This window comes from Mesoplodon bidens (assembly GCF_964165515.1).
Source record: "Mesoplodon bidens genome assembly, chromosome: 9".
NCBI classification, from domain to species: domain Eukaryota; kingdom Metazoa; phylum Chordata; class Mammalia; order Artiodactyla; family Ziphiidae; genus Mesoplodon; species Mesoplodon bidens.
The window spans coordinates 82151002-82166080 of record NC_138166.1 but is presented as its reverse complement, the minus strand read 5'-3'; the positions used below and the strand labels follow the sequence as shown (position 1 = coordinate 82166080).

At 37.1% G+C, this 15079-nt stretch overlaps 1 protein-coding gene across 2 annotated transcripts in view; it reads left to right on the top strand.

The window, feature by feature from the left end:
* ZNF800 (zinc finger protein 800) overlaps window positions 1-15079 on the top strand; it is a 50189-nt gene that overhangs the window by 29104 nt on the left and 6006 nt on the right. The gene's annotated exons all lie outside the window — the stretch shown is intronic.

The following is a 15079-nucleotide window of genomic DNA, read 5'->3' as shown; positions in this document are numbered from 1 at the left end:
TATTCTTTTTCTCTTCTCTGACTTCAAGAGCTAGTGGAAACCTCAAGATTGAAAAGGAGTAAGGATCAGCAATCTTAAGTACGGCTGTTAGTTGTTTGGTTTCTAAGGCATTAAGCACATGTTAGACGGCAGAATAAAATGTGTTTCACTTAAAGTCACCTACAATTATTCTGGCTTTTCTAACTTTCCAAATTCCTTCCTTCTCTCTCTCATAATTTGTTTCTGTACCCTTTTTCTTTGACCTCAGTTCTGAGCTTCCAGCTCTTATCTTTCCTTTTTTCTCTTCTGGTTAATTAACAGATCAGTAGTACCAAGATAGCTAAAACATTTTTTTGAGAAGGTAAGAGGGTGGAAAGACAGCTCATTTCTTCCTGAATCTTTATCGTTCTACACTTGTCAGGTTTATTATTTATTTTGAAGCTTCTTTCTCTACATATGTTCACCACTATCATACCACAAACAGAGGGGAACTTAATGAGCACCATAGGTGCATCTGGTTCAGAAAGTGCCCGGAGTTGGAGGTTTTGCTGTTTGTGTCCACTCAGCAGAATTAATTTGCTTGATTGTGTATTTTTGAAGTCGGACTATGTCTTGATAATTTTGTTTAGTGCCTAGCACGTTTTCATGTATATCCAGGCACTTTAAATAAATGTTTGATAATGATGTTAAAGTAAGTAGTAGCCTTTTCCATCTGAATTATGCTGTCATATACTTTGAGGCTTTGGGTCTTACTTTCCTAAACTTTTATCATCTCAATATTGATAGATTTAATTTATTTTAGAAAGTGCCACCAGTACTAAAATGAGAGTTTATGATAATAAAGAGAATTCTTAGTATTAGTTGATAGTAATTAACGTGTATAGAGTGCTTACTGTATACCAAGCGCTTTGCTAATCCTTTATATGCATGATGCCCCTAATCCACCAACAACCCTTTGGAGTAAGAACTGTTCCTTCATTATGCCCACTTTACAGAATAGAAAAATTGAAACTTAGGGAAGTTCCGTGGTTTACTTAGGTTCACGTAGCTAGTAAACTATAGAATTGAGACTTGACACTAAGTCTGACCACAAAGCATGTTCCCTTCATCAGTGCACCTTATATTTGCAGATTTTATCATTTGCAAAGTACAATCACTACGTTACTTGTTGGCAGTTTGGTGTAATGATCTGGAGCTAGATTCGTTGGTGAAATTTTTGTATCCACCAATTATTTCCTGTGTGACCTTGGGCAAGTTAAGTTACTTAAGCATTCTGTATCCTAGTCAACCTCATTTATAAAATGAGAATAATATTTCTTACCTGATAGGGTTGTTCTGAGGAGAAAATGAAAAATACATGTAAAACAGGGTGGTCCTTGTCATGTTACAATAAATGTTAGATATGATTACTATAAGTAATTTTCACAGTATAAATGTGCAATTTTTTATTACCTTGTAAAGTTAAGTTTAAATGGAAATGTGTGCATTAGAAGAGAGTTTATTGCTATGCATCAGATTTTAACTGCTGCTTTTGTGTTTAATTGGGAAATGAGGACAACCAACTATATTATTATTTGCCACCAGTTTTCTTCTAAGCAGCTATTACTGGTTTATCATTCCTACTCAAGTTTTTCATTTATCTTGAAAAGGTATTAGGTAGTTTTAAGCACATTCATTGTAAGTTAGGCTTTGTTTTTATCATTACTCCTTAGGACAACCCATCTGTCTTAAAATTCTCTTAGTATCTGTTCTATCACACTATTTTGGTTTTGGTCATGTGTAAAATATTGACATGGAACAAATATTAACTGAGTAACATAGTTGAAATATTTCTATGAAACTAAAGTAGATATGCATTACTATTTGAAAGCAAGCATTTGGTTGTGGAAAGAGTGGATTCTTCAGCAGAGCATGATTTGGGCTAAGTCAGGAATTTCTTTGGTGAATGTGTCATGAAGAAATAAGAAGAAATGGTACTTTTCATAAGTCTTGCCAATGGTAGGCATTAGTGACAGTACTCCACATTTCAGTTGAGGCCCAAGTACTGTTAACTTACCTACCAACAGGGCTTACCCACACATCTCCCTGTTCTTGATCTTGTTTTTTTTAACCATAAGATGATGATTTTAGAAATTTTTGTGTCTAGGGTTAATTTGCAGCACCAGAGAACCTTTGTCCCTAGGTTTGGATGAACTTTCATATCTTGATCTGCAGATCAAGTGCTGGGGTCCCAACACCTGGGTTGTGTGGTTTCTTAATGATTCTGATACTCAAATTCTTATGTCAGGTATCTGAGCATGTTTCTGGCACACAAAACAGTGTAATGTTTAAACAGTAGAATGAGGTGGTTGAAAAAAATAGGCAAACCAAAACAACAACAACAAAACACTTTGAATGCTTGAGCAATAATGACTTGCAGCCTATCTGGGTGTCCTGCTCCTGTATAATCTGGTAACACTTTCAATGCAAGAGCATGTAATAATGTTATGTTCAGAGGAGAAATTATTACACCAAAATGAACCCTAAATGCATAGAACTCTCTTTACCACCCAGGTTTTGAATATTAGTTAAATTAGCTCTGAGAAATGGAACTGTGGCTTTTAGTCAGGCTTTCTTTCTAAGCTGTGCAAAAATATATTTTTTAAAACTTTGAGACTCTTCTTGGCTAAATTGATGCTTTGGTAGACCTAAACCCCAAAGTACTGGTTGTGTCTGGTAGTTTTTATTTTGGATGGGAAGAGAAAGTGAGGAATAGTTTTCTTCTAAGAAAAAATAATAGCCAAGTACTAGGCACATTGTGTGCACAAGTGATTGGATTACATGAAAAAAATTAACTTTTAAGGAAAAGATTTTTATGTAGTGTTCTTGGATTTTTGTCATATAAGTTGTTAGGGTCGTTCTGTGTAAGCTTCTGCAGGAGAGTGGCCATGCCATTTTCATGCCTTTTGCTCATTAGATATTTACTGAGTTCCTTGGAATCCAACATGCTGGACATTTGTAGATGTTTGAGACTTTCTGAGCCTTATTCTCCTTTTCTGTGAATGGTCAGCCTTTGAGGACATAAGGTAGGCTCATGGGGCTGTCATAAAGATAGAGGGAACACACTTAGTGAAATTCGTCAGTCATCTTCAATATTTATATCCTCAAGTTAAACTTTCCTCAAAACGTTTTCATGATTTTCCAATTTGCCCTTTCTTTGCCTGGCTGTCTTGACTAGCCAGCTGTTGTTTCTTATGATTGTAAGTGAACACAATCACTTAGTTACCATGAAATTTGGATACAAACACACACCAGAGGAAGAAACTTTCCAAGGAAATGGTTTTGTTGCTGTAACTGTCCTGGATCTCTTTTCAGTTTCTAAGTGTATAATTGTAATGATATAAATTGTTAATTTTTAAGGTTTAAGATACTTCTTTGAAGGTCATTTCTTTCTAAAACAGTTAACTAGAGCTAAAGAACACAGTGTCTTCAAACCACAGATTCTACAAGATGGAAGTAAGACCCACAGTACTTGGATTACCAGTCACCACCCAGCTTGCCATGCCATCTCATTGCAGGTGTGTGAGTGCATGTGTGCCCGTGATAGAGCATCGTGCTATGCGCTTGCTGCTGCTGCCGCTGCTGCCGCTGCTGCGAGTGCAGGGTTTTAGTTGGTCTGTAGCTGGTCAAGAGAGGTTCGTTAGAGAGCGCTGTGTGGGGAACTAAGACAGAAGGGGCCAGGCCTTAAGGGAACCTAGCAGTAACTGTACAAACTGGCTTCACCATATGGATTTCAACCAGTTAAAGAAGCCGGAAAAAACAATGCAACTCTAGGGACTGGGTGTTGCCTTCTTAGCAGCAGGAGTATGGCTTCCCTGCTGCTATTAGCCCTTCTCAGACTCTGCTTTTTTTTTTTTTTTTAACATCTTTATTGGAGTATAATTGCTTTACAATGGTGTGTTAGTTTCTGCTTTATAACAAAGTGAATCAGCTCTACATATACATATATCCCCATATCCCCTCCCTCTTGCGGCTCCCTCCCACCCTCCCTATCCCAGCCCTCTAGGTGGTCACAAAGCACTGAGCTGATCTCCCTGTGCTATGCGGTTGCTTAACCACTAACTGTTTTACATTTGGTAGTGTATATGTGTCCATGCCACTCTCTCACTTCGTCCCAGCTTACCCTTCCCCCTCCCTGTGTCAGACTCTGCTTTTACTTTAAAACAAAAAGACTAATTATGTCATTTGATATCTTCTCAGTGTGGTTATATAACTGCCTTATTATTTCCACTGCTTGCCTCTTCTGTGTCTTTCAGGTATTTTCTTTCTCCATATAGCTTGAATTTAGACTTCTGTAAGAGAAAATCTGATTGGTTCAGTTAGGTGCATTCTTGTTGGGCGAATCTCCCATGCTAGGCCTCTTTGTAGGTTGCTGGCCGTAGGTTGCTCTTCAGAGGTTGGCTGTTCCTGGGACAGGTGCTCTCTGTGGGTCCTGTCGTTGGTGATCATGGCAGCAGAGTCAGTGCCATAAAATGTGGCCCTGGACCCAGTAAGAGGAATCTTTTGGTGCCAGTCTTAAAAGAGGGATCTGGATAGTTCTAGAGTGTACTAATCTTTCCAGTACACATCATTTTCTTTCATTTTAAAGGTAATAGAATTAAAGGTAACCTGTGGGCTTGACTGTTCGTCAGTGCAACACCAACGATCCTTTCCATACTGAGAAAATGTGGGGAAGAGTTTTCTAATCAGCACCTGCAGTTTCTTTTCTGAACTGCCTGGTGCTGTTCCCATCTTTGGCTTTGTAGATTCATAGATAGCCTGAAGTTTTCACTCAAAAAGAGCCATTACATTTCCTGTAACAGCATATTAGGCCATTCTGTCAGTTGCTGTGATTTTCCAGACACCCACAATTATGCTGCACAATTTGAGTCGGTGATTTAGTGAATCCTTAAAGTGTTGCTTCTGCTCTTCTTGTATTTTCTGCACTTGGGCTTACTCTGCAATAGCTGCTTTATATCGTCTCATTCATTCCTTCAACGACAGGCACTACTGAGTGAGCATCATGTGTCTGGCACCATTCCATTCTTCTGGGAAAACAGAATCACACAGTGGTTAAAGCATAGATTTTTAAGAATCATGCATACCTGAGTTCAAGTCATGGCTCCTTTACTTACTAACTGTGTAGGTTGGGCAGTTACTTAGTTTTTCTAAGCTTCAATTTTCTTGTCTGTATAATGATGGTATTAGAAAATGCGGTGTAGGTCAGTTTATTGTGGGAATTTATAAAAGTTTAATGATATATTGTATGTAATATACTTAGCACAACGCCTGTCTCAAGAGCTCAATAAATATGTATTAATACTGTTACAGTGATCACTAAAATTGCTATCAGTTTGCTGCCAAAATACTTTCTGGCACTTGCCGAATAGTTTCTGGTTATCTTGCTTTGCCATTTGATGTTCGTTGCCTTTTTGTTGGTATTAATCCAGCCATTTAAGGAAAAGTCAGATGTAACGTCTGTGATAAAGCCAAGATGGACAGCAGTTTATTAAGTTAGAACATATTATTTTATGGGTACTTAACCTGCTGCCGTTTTTGGCAGCACCTTTTGCTAATTGTTCAAGAATTCGTTGAACTTTTTATGATGTAATTGTGCTTCCTTGTGATTAATGTCTTATAGAACAATGCGTAGTTTTGAGTAGCAAAACTCAGAACCAGTTTTATTATGATTATTTTTTGTAAAAATTAGGCTATGGGTACAAGAACATATTCTGAGTTTATAAGCAAGAATTATGTCTTCTCTTTGTATCACTAATGCCTCACAGTGTACCTGGCATAAAACAGCTAGGAGAATGTGGAAAGAAGGGAAGAAGGAAAGCAGCAACATTACATCAGTTATCTTCAGGCTTATATTAGTCCACAATATGTCTTTGCTTTTAGGCTTTTCCCATTACCTCATCTTCTAATCTGTATAGCTTCTCTACCTGTGAATTCCTCTTCATTTCTATTGCTGATGGCTTCTGTTTCCTGACTTTTTAATTTGAGCCTCCTAGCTTCCGCCATTGCTAACAAGTAGTGGTGACAGGTTCAAATTCATGGGAGTGCTGTACTGAATGTATACCCTGATAAATAATCCATAATCAGTTATACACTGTACGGGTGTACATTTAGTGATTTTTTGATAATTCTTTTTTTTAAGACTTACCTTTAATTCATCCCTATTCAATTCTATGAAATGCATCTCACATTTCACTTTCATATTCCACTCCCAGATCTAAACAAACTAGGCATACAATTGTTGATTGCCTCTTTTGTCATATGTGTAATCTTAGGAATTAGAATTAGTTATTTCATTTATCCAGTTCTCACATTGCTACTTCAGAACTCTTACACTGCCCTTAAAGCCTCCAGTCCTATTTTGCTTCCTTGATAAGAGGCAGCCTTGCCTATATCATGACAAGAGGTAGAAGACATTTCTTTATGCTCCCCTTCTACATCACAGTTATTTTGTCTTCGGTTCCTTCTTTGGTTCTTTGAAGGAAGAAGTCCAAGTCCAACACTTCTACTGTTGCCAGTCTTCTTCCTCAGACCTTCCTCCAACCCTCCTCTCCTTCCTCCTCCTCATCTCTGTCTCCCTTTCCACAAACTTCTCCCCTCAGCCTACAAACATGCTCAAATTCCTTTCAGCCAAAAAGTAAACTTCCCCTCCATACTACCTTCAGTCTAGTTACTGCCATCTGTTCCTCCTTCCTTTCACTGTTAAACTTCATGTCCTCTCATCATACTGTGCTTTAGCACTAATTTCACTATACTGTAATTGTCTATTTTGTTGTCTCCTTTCTCCGTTAAGCTCTTAGGAGACCTGTGCCTTGGTCACCATTGATTCCCCAGTGCCTAGGGTAGTTCCTGGTACATGGTAGGCATTCAATAAATATTTGTTGAATGAATGAACAATATTGAGCCATGCCTATACCATTCACATGTGAACCATATAGTTTTTCCCTACCCCTACATTTCTATTGAGAGTTCACTTGAAGCCCATCAGTGACCACAGAAATGCTAAATCTAGTGCCTTCTTGCTTCCCATCATGCTTGAACTCTCTACGACCATTAATGCTTACAAAAATGTACCTTTCCAAGATTTTCATGGTTACTTGTATCTGGGTCACTTTGGGCTGGTCTCAGCATGGTATTGCATCCAAAAGAAACAGACAAGCTTCCAAATCTTTGGAAAATAATGAACTTTTTACTATTTTACAGAAATCTTCTAAGGAGATAGAAAGGTACAATTACGTTAAGCTCAGCAAGCTTCATACAAGTTCTCTTTACCCGTCTCTTCCCAGATCCTCATACAGCTTGGCAGCTTCCCTCAATCTCCCTTCTGTAACATTTCCCCCAGAATCTTCTGTAAACTTCCTACCAAAACCTCTTGTCTGCTTTTTTCATCTTCTGGTTCTCTTATTTCCTCTAAGAATAACTTTGTTCTTTCCAATTTAAATCACTTTAGCCTCTCAGCTTCTTCCAATTCTTTTCAATAACCTGTTATCCTGTTCAGCATTCCAAAAGTCTAGGGAGCATTCTCTTGATTTCATCTGGTTTGTCCTTACCAATTTTCTTTGCATGATTTTACTTAATTTTAGAGCCTTAGATCAGACACTATCTTCTCCAGTGAGTATTTCTTGATCTCGTAGGTTTGGCTGGTTTTCCCCCTTGTGTGTTTCTGTAGTGCCCCATCTATAACTATATTGAATTTATCTATTTGTGTCTCTCCCCATAGTCTGTAAGCATCTTGAGGACTCCTATCTTTTCTTTATACCCCTAGCATCTAGCACAGTACCTGGAACATGGTGGATGTTGATAAATGTTGATAAATATTTCTTGAACTGTTGGTCCTGTGAACTCTGATCCTTCCTCTCTTGCCACTGACTTTTATTTTGTTTCTAGGTCTTTAAGTATGATCAGAGTTTCCTTTCTCCTTTTTCTTTTCTTTTTAAAATACTCTTACTGATTCCTCCACTCCTAAAACATCTGTGAAGATGACCCCAGACCTATTTTCTAGCCTAGTGATTCTGATTATTAGACCATTTGTTTTCAAAGTTACATGTCAGACATCTCCACATGGATATTTCTCCATATCTTACCAGCAACAGAAACTCAGTAAGCCAAACTTACCTTCTTTTTAAAGTTGCTCCTCCTTTATGTGTTCCCTGTTTCGATTATTCACACTCCTACCTTCTTGGTTACCTAGGCGAATTAGAATCCTAGGAAATACCTTGACTTCTTTCTCTCTCTTACACTCTTTACCTTATCAGTGATCAATGCCTGTTCATCCTGCAATTCAGTGTTTCTCACATTTGGGTCCTCCTTGCCATCTCCACCTTTAGTTAGGACTATCTCTTATTTACACTACTGCAATGTGTTAACTGACCTCCTCTCTAATCTGTCTTCCATGCTGCTGTCAGAACTACCTTCCTAAAACACAGATCTGTTGTTACTGTAGGTTCATTGCTTGACTAACTTACTCATTGTCAGGTCTCAGCTTAAATGTCACTTCTAAAGACAATCTAGAGTAGTCTCCCTTATAGTTCTGTTTCGTGTTCCTTTCCATATTGTCATCGAATACAGTTTTTAGTTATGTTTATATTTGTGCATTGATTTGTTTAATGTCTGTCTTCCCACTGGAGAGATTTATGTAACAGACTGGGGAGAGTTATGTAGACCCTGTGCCTAGCACAATGCTTGGGACATAGTAGTCCTTAAAAAGTATTTGTTGAATGAGTGGATCGATAATAGATAGCTTATCAGTATAGGAAAACAGGAGATAACAAAGGCAGAAAAGTTACGGGGTCCTAGAATCTTCCTACATTTTCACAGACATGGGTCTGTAGTTCCGGCCTTTCTGAAATAGTAATGGGCTTCTCCCTTCTGTTGTTGCATTTATTTCCCTAAGGATGAGAGTCAACAATTATATTACCCCACACTCACATTAATGCTGATGTGACTATAGTTGATTTGGGGGCTGTAGGGTAGTGGCAGCTAGATTTGTTGACCTGTTGTTAATACATAGGTGGTACCCTAGCCATGCAGGCAAACAGGTATTTGCTAAGTTGACTTAACCCAGATTCCTTTTTAGCCTCTTGAGTGATGCAGGCCTTTGTACCACATGTTAATTAATGTGTTTATTACTTGTAGGACTAGTTGTGTTTGACATGAGGAATTTATTTGCCTTTTAAAGATTAAAGATTTTAATTTAGCAAACTTTTATTGAATGGAAAATGAAAAAAATTATTTAAAAATATTATCTAGAAACAGATTAGTGAGTAATAAGCAAATTAATCTCCCCCTCCCTGTGGAGCTGCTCAGGTTTCAAAAGTCAGAATTTCATCAATATTCTTGAGATTTCACTGTCTTAGGTTGACTCACTTCATCCATTCAGTAGACATTTTGAGCTCCTGCTTTGTGTGAGGCACTTAGTTAGGTGCTAGGGTTACAGAGATAAGAAATGCAGTTCCTTTTCTCAAATACTGTGAAAGAAGAACATGTTATAAGGATACACAGAAGTGGAATATTAAGGCACACTGAGGGTTTAGTGAAGGCTTTTCATCATTCATTCATTCATTTTTAAGTTGAGTTTTGAAAGAGTTAGCTAGGCAGACAAACTTTCCAGGTAGGTACAGAGGACATGAGACCACATGTAGACCAAGGGAAGGAATTGTAGCCGAATCAAGAAAGGTCTTATATACCAAGTGAGTAGTTTGAATCATATTTTCAAAACTAGGAGTAGCTGTTGAAGGATTTTAAGCCAGGGGCATCTGATAGCATTGAGAAGACTGAATTGGAGATGGGATAAGGGTAAGATTTGTGGTGGGGAAATCAAACAGAAGCCAGTTTCAGAAATTTAAAAAGTGATAAGGACCTAATTTTAGGTAATGGCACTGAGGCTATGGAGATGGATACAGATACTATAATTATTTCAGAAGTGGAATTTCTGAAGTGGAATTTCTGAAGTGGAGTTGAAGATGACATCTAGTTTGGGCCTTCTGGTTGGGCAGGTAGGTGGTACCATTCTTCAAGGTAGGGATTAATTTGCTTATTACTCACAGGAGGAGGAACACTTTTCTGGGGAAATGTTGAATTAAAGTTTAGACATGTTGAGTTTGAGGTGCTTGTGGGACATCATATTGGAGATGCTTAGTGTGAGTAGGATATACAGACTAGAGGTCAGGAGAGAGACTGCGCAGGGGCTGGAGATTTAGGGATCATTCGTGTACCTGTGGTGGTTGAAAACGTAGAGATTATTGGCAAGAATAGAGTCAACATACCATACTAATTCTCACGTTCTTTTGGTTTATTTTACAGTTTAGGTCAGTGCCTTCCTATTTCAGTTTTTCATTTGGAAAATGATGTTTAGCTAGCACCGGTTCTCCTCCCCACTGCCACTCCCCACCCCCATTGCCACGTATGAAATCTATAATATAGCATGTATTTGATACTACTTTAAGAAGTGCTAGATAATTAAATTGTAATAGTATTAGGCAATGTGAACTAATCCGTCTTGTATTTTGAGGGCTTTTTCAAAAATCTGTAAGACCTATTTTTAAAAGATTATTTCTTTAAAAAGGAAATATCCTATTTTTAAAAATAAAACAATCAGTGTTCTTGGACTGAAGAAGATGTGTTTGTTGACTCCCATGGCTTTGGTCTATCCAGGAGTTGTTTGTGACTTAGTCCCTATGTCTCTGACTAAGGCAGAAACTATTTCTGAAAACTGGGAGGAAGCCATCTGGGTAAACTAATAGAATCTGACATAATCCATATGATAAACTTAAGTAATTTAGTATCCATAGCCAGATTCTGAGGGCAAAAATATGCTATTAAACATTGAACAGATTATTGAAATAAATTACAGTAATTTTACTTTGCCAAGCTGCACTATTTGGACTGGTGAATATTTAAAATAACAATGAAATGAAAACTAGGCCCTGCATTGTCCTGTATGTTCCTGTGGTCCGCACTGGTTTCTCTTTCTTTTTACCTCCTTCCTGAAGGGAGAACCTAACAATAAAACTTCAGGTCTTGCCATCTAGCTAACCACTAGAGTTCAAGTAGAGATTTTTGTCTTCTTGGAACTGAAATGAAGCAGCCTATTTACCCTGCCCTGGCCAGTGTATACTTAGGAGGGTATGCAGAATGACTTTTAAGAACTCAGTCCTGCTTGGGATCGAAACCAATGATTTAATACTGAAAGTGTAGGTCTGTATACCATTTAAGCTATCCAACTTTTGATTAGCTTTTAAAATCTGCCTTTAAAGGGAAGAATTCCCAGGAGACTGTGTGTCAGGTTTCAATAGAGCAGATTTTATGGATGAGTTATGAACCTTAAAATGCAAGTCAGTAATAGAAATGCTGACAGACTTGAACTAGAAGAGAAGAGGATAACTATAATAAAACAACATTTTATTATAATCTTATAATCTATAGTAAAATGAGAAAAAAACTTTAAAGTTTTCTGTTCTAATGCTTTGAAAATGGTTTCATTTTCTTGTTATTTGAACTTTAAATTAATCAACAATAGACATCAGCATAAACCTAACAGCCATGTCAAAATAACACAGGGCATATTGCTATAGCACAGAATTATTTTAAATCATAAACTTTTAACTAATACCTGTTTCAGATCTTCCTTTTTAAATAAATTTGTTTCTAAACATTGATTTTTCCTTCCCCCCAGCAAGCCTCTGTATACTCATTCTCACCTCAGTAAATCACTAAGAGATTACTAAAAAAAAGGTAATATGTGTATTTAGGTGTTTGAAGGATTGTAACAAAAATGAATGGTAGAGTAGAATTTTAGAATTTATATTTTCTGCACTGAGGACTTCATTTGTTTAATAACCTTCTTTATATTTGTTGATATTCTTTCTTGCCCTGTGCCAACATTTTAGAGATAAATTTTGTTTAGAAATTTCTTACAAGATTTATCAGTATGTTACCAATAACAACACACACACACACTCATACACACACACGCACACTCTTTATTCATAAGATAATGCCTTGAATATGTATCTTGCCAAAAGTTATTACATGGTTCTATATTATTCCTTTAGCTTCACAAGATTACTAGATTGTTGAGAGAGAGGTTAGTTTTTTTGACATTTTTTTCATGTAGTAAAACACACAGTACTCTTTCATCAAGCAGACCCAACTCACAGTCTTTTTTTTTTTTTCGCGATGGGCGGGCCTCTCACTGTTGTGGCCTCTCCCCTTGCGGAGCACAGGCTCCGGACGCGCAGGCTCAGCGGCCATGGCTCACGCGCCCAGCCGCTCCGCAGCATGTGGGATCTTCCCAGACCGGGGCACAAACCCATGTCCCCTGCATCGGCAGGCGGACTCTCAACCACTGCGCCACCAGGGAAGCCCCACAGTCTTAATCAATGGAAAGGTAGAACCGGCACCTCTTGATTTCCTCGTTTTTTTGTATTTTGGGTGGAGCTGACTCTTTTTTTTTTTTTTTTTGGAGCTGACTCTTGAGTATGAAGGTTGTGATAGGAAATACTACTAGGTACTTGCAAGAAAATACTGGAAGAGGGTTGCCAAGCCTCCTGTATAGGTATGATTTTCTCATACTTCAGAGCCCTGCCCTATTAAAAGTTGTATCTAGATGCATATTAATCTTATATTTGAGCCTGTTCAGTCACTTTTGATATACCTCTATCATGTCATCACTCCTGTGAAGTATTCTATCAAGAAAACTTGGCAACCCCATATTTGAGAAATAATTTCTAACATTTTTTTTGCCAAGTTACTATTTAAAATCAAACTGTGACTAAACCTAAATTTATCATCCTACTACCAGCACTGATTCCCCTTGCTGACTTTATTCTGTCCATGCTACCATCATCATTTTGCTTATCACACAGATTTAAAGTGCCGTTTCTTCTATGAATCTGTTCTTGGTAGCTCCAATCCATGGTGACCTCTTCCTCTGATGAACTCACATTTACCAGTTTTTTTCACTTTTATCCTTTGTGTTATTTATGCATTATTATTTAATTACAGTGTCCCCATGATTAGACTGTAAGCCCTCTGAGTCTCAAGACTAACAGTTTTGCTCTACAGCATTTAAGGTCATGAATGAATGGATCATCAGGCCTGTCCCCATTTTCTGTTCTCCAGATGTCAGTATCCTCTTCATGTCCTGTTTTTACTGGTCTAAACCTTCTATTGCTCTACCCTTGGCTACCCTGCCTGGTCTGCTAGTATCTTGTGTTTATGAAGATTATGGATGATTTTTTAGGAGGTTCTTGGGCTAATTTTAGGGGAATACAGGGGTGATTTTTCAACTTTTTCCTTACCCAGGATCCATTTTTAAACTCTACCACAAGATTCTACCTCTTTATTTTTAATATTTACTCATGTATCAAAATATGTTTTGAGAGTCTGTATCTTAGAAGCAATAGTTTGTGTGTGTGTGTGTGTGTGTGTATAAAGAGGACTAGCCAGATTATTTATTTATTTATTATTTATTAATTGGCTGTGGCTTGTGGGATCTCAGTTCCCCAACCAGGGATTGAACCCAGGCCACAGCAGTGAAAGCCCGGAATCCTAACTAACTAAGCCATCAGGGAACTCCCAGGACTAACCAGATTTTTTACTTTTGATACAGAATAAAAACAAAGAAACATTATCAAGTTCACAAACATGAATTTTCTTCCCAGATTCTTTTGCTTACTATGCTGCTTTTGTAGCCTGGTGGGAACAGAGCAGGCAGAGTATAAATAATTATAATATCATGTATGTAAGTCACTGCAAAGTAAGGCTTATAGTTATTTTATTTAGCCATCTGGTATATACATTTTGTATATACCTTCTTTTGAGCCAAAATTCTGTTGAATTGTAGATGGGAACTATAGAGATGTAGTATAACCTCATTTTAAAACGGAGAAAATTGAGGTAAGTGACTGCACAAGGTCAGTGAAGAAGTCAGAAATAGAGACCAGCTATCTCTTAAAGATTATTTTAGTAGGTAATAACATGTACATGTTAACAAAATTAAACAGTACAAAGAGATGTACTGTGAAAGGTAAGTTTTCTTCCCACCCCATCTCTTGGTTTTCTCATTCTCTTCCCCAGAGTTAAGAAGTTAGTTTCCAGTTTCTTGGGCTTTTGAGATCTGTTTTATGTATATATAATCATATAAATGTATATATTCCTCTTCACGCAAATGGTAGCATACTATACCGTACCTTGTTTTTTTTTTCACTTTTTAACATTATGTCTGAAAATTGTAGAACACAGATGTTTTTACCCCTTGGTCCATGAACTTTCCATTTTACTTTACTACCTATCATTTAGACAACCAGTTTTTGTTAATGTGAACAAAGTGTTAAATTATTCTTTGCTTCTGGCATATCGTATTGGGTACCTCATGTGCAACATAATGTGGTATTTCACATTTCTTTCAGAAAGAGAGCGTGGTCATGGATTTATTTTATGATGAATGCTAAAGTGAAATGTACATAATAATTATTATTATTAGTTACCAAAAATAGCTGATTGGGATATTTTCTTTAATATATGAAAAAGAAATGGCAGGTGAAATTTTCAGGGAAATCATTTACTTTTAAACTTGTGTAAAAACTTGTATGTACAAAGCTGTTTAATATCTTAGTGCCAGTGATAAGCAGTGGTGTTATAAATATTAAAGCACAAATGTTTATTTTCTAATCTCCAACCTCATATGCAAATCAGAAAAAAATTTTCATTTATTTCTCAAAACAGGTTTTAACTATGTGTTTTAATCTTCTTGAGATGACTCATGGTCATCTGTATAAAAATATACCCTTAATTTTGATCATTCAGGGTTTATTTTGGCTAGCTTCTCTGTCAGTGCAATTATTGCTTTATTTTTCAGAGGTTAATGGGGCCTATTAAAACTGCTTGATTTTAGATCTTTTGGACCAGACTATATCACAAAAGACAAATCCATTAAAAAAAATGTGGACCATACCAAATGTCCATGATAAGAGTCATAGAGGCCAAGTACTTATATTTGAATTTTACTTTAGATAATTAGTAATCCTGCATTCTCCCTAAAGATGGCAGTACTTCTCCATGT